Consider the following 6000-nt stretch of genomic DNA (forward strand, 5'->3'; position numbering starts at 1 on the left):
ACTGCATATCAGAGTGTGCATAGACAAAAGTTATGAGTTGATTTCCAGTTTGTAGATTTAGAGATTTGGCCAGTACCAGTCACAATGGTTTGCTCACCACTTGTTTCCAATTTTCCAGTCCCCATAATGAAGAGGAGATAGAAGATTGGAGGAGACACTGACAGTGGTATTGAAAGATAAATGATTGAGGGAAGTGATGGCGGTCCTCAAGAGTCATGCTGAGTTAACAGCTCACTCTTACCTCAACCTGCAGTTTCTTTGCCTCCTTTCATTCCCTCTTCAATCCAGATATGAATTTAGCTGTCAGAACCCCCTGAAGGTTCCATAAACTGTGGGTGAGCACTCATGTTAAAGTCATTTCTTTTAAACTTTCCAGCTCCTGGGTTAAACCCAGACAGCTATGATAAGGATTCCTACTATAAAAACAATGCGGAGGAAAATTTGTTGGTGACTCTTTCATACTGGGGTCAGTCAGCAGCAGCAATTCCATGAAATCTGCTAATGGCTCACTATGGGGGAAAGGGAAAATGTTATTGCCTGCAAACTGTGTTACCATAAACCAATACAGAAAAACTTTTTAAACAGAAAGATTTTGATGGAAACCCACTGAATTTCACTGTTCCATGGTAGTAAGTTTTAAGCTTTCAAAAACAGCTTCTCTGATATATACTGTCTGTGTTTCCATGTGTATAAGCTTGAGCTACTAATTAATATGTGACTGATGCAGCAATCTGATGTAGGAGGAACACTGGTTGCCAAACATTAAAGGAAAAATACCCCACATACTATACCTACCATTCCTTGTTTCTCTAACAGTCACTTTCATTCCCCTTTGTCTTCTTCACATTGTTCACCTGTAACTCATTCTTTTTCCTTGAGCCATGTTCTTGTCCACTACTCACTTAGGCTCCCCTTTCTGAGGTTTTCTTCTCTTTATTCCTCCACCCTTCTGTCTTTCTAAGTCATTGCACTCCTTTCATAGGATCATAGAATATCAGGGTTGGATGGGACATCTAGTCTAACCCCCTGCTTAAAGCAGGACTAATCTCCAGACAGATTTTTACCCTAGTTCCCTAAATGACCCCCTCAAGGATTGAACTCACAACCCTGGGTTTAGCAGGCCAATGCTCAAACCACTGAGCTATCCCTCCCTCCCACTCATGGGTCCCTTCCCTGCACTATCTTCCACCGGCTCCAATTTCCATGTCAGCTCTTTAGGCAGCTTAGAATAGGTTCCTTTTCAACAGTTGCCCCAGTTCAGTATGAGTTCCCAGCCATAGAGTTTCCAGCTGGCACTCTCTCTACCTGTCTAACACTCCAAGTCAGCTCTCATCCTAGCTGTCCCCCAGCTCAAGAGAAGGGGGCACCTTCTGCATAACTCTTATGTTAAGGAGGGCTCCTCAGAGCTGATATAGTCAGTATGTCAGGCTGGCAGAAATTGCCAGAAGCACATAGGCCCAGATCCTCAAATGTATTTAGGCACATAAGTCCCATTGATTTCAATGGGAGTTAAGCACTTACATACATTTGAGGATCTGGGTTGCACCGACAACAGTGTCCCAAAATAAGGACTGGGATGGATCTTTGGTCTTTATACCATTATACATTATACATAGCATTTGTATGGTTTTCCCAGTGTTCTTCTTACAGCCTTTGCCTCGCTAACATTTTTTCAGTGAAATTCAGAGCCCGTATGTAAAGGACCAGCAGTGGGTGTCCAACACACTAGCCATACACTGTAGCTCTGTGAAAAGATGTCCATTGAAAAGATCAGAAATAGAAGTTAAAATTTGCTTCTCCGTGGTCTTAATCTAGCACTTCAGTGCTGATGAGACTAAGAGAGCCCTGCCAGCTAACAGGAGGACAGATATAAAATTATCTCCTGAGCTTATTTTACAAGTTATCTCCTCAAAGGGCTGGAGAATTTGTATGACATATGTCTGTTCGATTTCTGTCTGTGCCAGAGTCAGCACCTTGGTTTTAGGTTCTTTGGAATGGAAACCAATCAGAGCCCACTTCTTCCCTATCAGCTATCATTTATTTTAATTACGTCAGTAGCTCCATAACTTTTCATTTTGCTTTACAGAGATTTTTAAAGACATGCTTCCCTGCCCAAGCAGTGTACATCAGAGACAGATAGATGAAGAAGATAAAAAGGAAGGTGTAGGCAAAGAAGGAATGTGGGTTAAAACAAATAAAGGTATGAGTCATATTATATTCTGAGTGAAGTGTATGTCTGATTTTAATAAAATGGCACTGAGATAGGGCAAAGAAGGAACAGCAGATAACACAGAAGTTGGCAATGATAAGTAAGATATGAATTTTGAGAAGTGCTCTGAATGAAGAGAGATGTCATTCCAGGTGTGGAAAAGGGCATGGCGATGACAGTTGATGGAGAAGACAAAGGGAGGGACTAAGTGGGAAGAGTGGAGAAAGTTCAAGGGCTGAAAAAGGAGTGTTGGAATGCAATAGAGGAAGGGTCAGAGCCTTAACAGAGAGGACAAGGGATTTAAACTTTATGCAGAAAGTGCCAAGGAGTTAGAGAAGAGCAATACAAGGATGGTGTGGTCAAAATGGCAATGGAGGGAGATTATGTCATTTATGACTAGGTAGAGGTTAGAGAGGTGTGGGTCACAGCATCCCAATAGAGGGAGCCATTATATGAACCATGCTTTGGGGACAGAGATGGAAAGGAAGGGGAGGAATTATATATTGTGAAGCAACATGATTTGGCAAGAGCTGGGGTGTTGGAGAGAAAGCAAAGCAGGAGTTAATGGTATCTCCAAAAGTTTGAGCTTCAGTGATAAGGACAGTAGAGTGGTTAATGGTGAAAGAGATGGGGCAGGGGAGAAGAGTTAGGAGAAAAGATGAGCAATTCAGGTTTTGCAATGTTTATTTTGATTAAGTGATAGGAATATCCAAGAAGACTGAACAGAGAGAGATGACGATAAATGCAAGCTTGGATAGAGATCAAGGGTGGTTGGTGGATTTGAGGCCCTACTAGGTATGTGGTGAAAGAAAAAATATGGGAGCAGATGAGGTCACCTAGAAAGGGGAAAGGATGAAGAAAGTCCACCAAAGACAATGCTGGAGTAATAGAGTCATAGATATTCACATAAGAAGAGGATCACAAGGAGAAGAGGGTGCTCAGCATTGTCCAATCATGAAGCAGGTCCTCCAGGAATCCATTTTGAAGCACTTGGAGTAGAGGAAGGTGATCACGAACAGTCAACATGGATTCACCAAGGGCAAGTTATGCCTGACCAACCTGATTGCCTTCTATGATGAGATAACTTGCTCTGTGGATATGGGGAAAGAGGTGGATGTGATATACCTTGACTTTAGCAAAGCTTTCGATATGGTCTCCCACAGTATTCTTGCCAGCAATTTAAAAAGGTGTGGATTAGATGAATGAACTATAAGGTGGATAGAAAACTGGCCAGATCATTGGGCTCAATGGTTAGTGATCAATGGCTGAAGGTCTAGTTGGCAGCCAGTATCAAGCGGAATGCCCCAGGGGTCGGTCCTGGGGCCAGTTTTGTTCAACATCTTCATTAATGATCTGGAGGATGGGATGAATGACACTCTCAGAAAGTTTGCAGATGATACTAAACTGGGGGGAGAGGTAGATAAGCTGGAGGGTAGGGATAGGGTCCAGAATGACCGAGGCAAATTGGAAGATTGGGCCAAAAGAAATCTGATGAGGTTCAACAAGGACAAGTGCTGAGTCCTGCACTTAAGACGGAAGAATCCCATGCACTGGTACAGGCTGGGGACCGACTGGCTAAGTGGCAGTTCTGCAGAAAAGGACTTGGGGATTACAGTGGACGAGAAGTTGGATATGAGTCAACAGTGTGCCCTTGTTGCCAAGAAGTCTAATGGCATATTGGGCTGCATTAGTAGGAGCATTGCCAGCAGATCGAGGGAAGTGATAATTCCCCTTTATTTGGCACTGGTGAGGCCACATCTGGAGTATTGCATGCAGTTTTGGTCCCCCCCACTACAGAAAGGATGTGGACAAATTGGAGAAAGTCCAGCAGAGGGCAATGAAAATGATTAGAGGGCTGGGGCACATGACTTACGAGGAGAGGCTGAGGGAACTGGGGTTATGTAGTCTGCAGAAGCAAAGAGTGAGAGGGAATTTGATGGCAGCCTTCAACTACCTGAAGGGGGGATCCAAAGAGGATGGAGCTAGGCTGTTCTAGGTGGTGCCAGATGACAGAACAAGGAGCAATGGTCTCAAATTGCAGTGGGGGAGGTCTAGGTTGTATATTAGGAAAAACTATTTCACTATGAGGGTGGTGAAACACTGGAATGGATTAGGAGGTGGTAGAATCTTGACAAAGCCCTGGCTGGGATGATTTAGTTGGGGTTGGTCCTGCTTTGAGCAGGGGATTGGACTAGATGACCTCCTGAGGTCTCTTCCAACTCTAATCTTCTATGATTCTATGAAAGGCAACAGAGAGATTGAGGAGAAGGATGATGTAGAAGAGTCCCATAGACTTGACAAAGAAGAGGGCACTAGTTACATAGTCAAGTTCCATCTTGCCACTATATCTTCAGGTGCTTGACTTATGATGAGACCCATTTCCACTTATTGTCAGAGGAGCTTGGAGACATCTGAAGGTGAATGCTCAAAACAGGTGACCAGCTTTTGTCCAAACATGAGCATTTCTTTCACACAGACTAGTTTTAATAACGCCCCTCATACCAAACATATTACAGTTACCGACAAGTTCTTTATAATAGTGACATTATTTTGGAAGAACATGCAGACGTTCCCTTCAGCAATCTTACATTTTTAAGCATATAAAAATTAAAATAAATAAGAAAAAGCATTGGCTATGGAAGTCCCTGTGTACCCACTGTGAAAAATCTCATGGTGCGGAACCACTGATCTCCTTCTGAAGATGTTACATAGCTGGTGGGTTAAAAAACCAGAAAAGATTGTACAGATTAATTGCTGGTTGTGGACTTTAGTGTTAATGTGAATGCTAGGCAAATTTGATCATCTCTGAAATACACATGTGTGGAGTGGTTATAAGGATTGTATAGGTATTATTTTAGGATGGTTACATGTCTCACAAATGATGAAGTTGTGAGTGAATGAATTGCATACCAACTTTATACCACACAACTATGAGTTAAGCATGCATTACAGAAAGTATTTAGGAGTTTTTTTGTATTCCTTGTTCTATCAAGTCAGATGCCCTTAGTTACCATTAATCCTGTACAAGTCTTAGAGGGAGCCATGAAACCCAAATAGCATTTTTAGCTGTAAAAAAAATCTAATCCCATTGGTTAGCTGGAAAACATCACTTTCTAATGATTTAAAGCTCTATATTTTAATCTTGCAGAGTCAAGAGATATCAGACTTCTTGCCATCTGAAGCTCTTTTCATACATCCTCCAATTGTAATATTCAAACTTATATCCAAGTCTGTTGATGTTTTTCTAAGGGTACTTTACATTTTGTTTTTTACCTGCATGTAAATCACTGCTTTAATCTCATGAACAGTTTCTCTTGGATAGTTTCCCACACTGGAGCCATTCAGATACAACATTTTCTCTTTGGTAGCAGAAATACTAAGTAAAGTACACAGATTTGATTGATCTGGACATAAAACTAAGCAAGTGCCAAAAGAAGTGGAAATGGATGATAATACAATTGCCCCAAGAAGCAGATTTAGAGTGGAGTATACTTATGAGATAAGCAGGGCCGGCTTTAGGCACCAGCAAAACAAGCTGGTGCTTGGGGCAGCACATTTTTAGGGGCGGCATTCTGGCGCGGGCCATGCCGCCCCTAAAAATGTGCCCCGGCCGCCCTAACTCACCTCCGCTGCTGCCGCTCGCACGCCGCTGCTCGCCCTCCCTCCCAGGCTCTCAAACCCGGGAGGGAGGAGGAGATCCAAGCGGCCGCGGCGCGCGAAACAGCTGATTCGCGCGCCGCGGCCGCTCGGGATCTCCCCCTCCCTCCCGGGTTTGAGAGCCTGGGAGGGAG

The sequence above is a fragment of the Chrysemys picta genome, chromosome 2, assembly GCF_011386835.1.
Source record: "Chrysemys picta bellii isolate R12L10 chromosome 2, ASM1138683v2, whole genome shotgun sequence".
In the NCBI taxonomy this organism is placed as follows: Eukaryota; Metazoa; Chordata; order Testudines; family Emydidae; genus Chrysemys; species Chrysemys picta.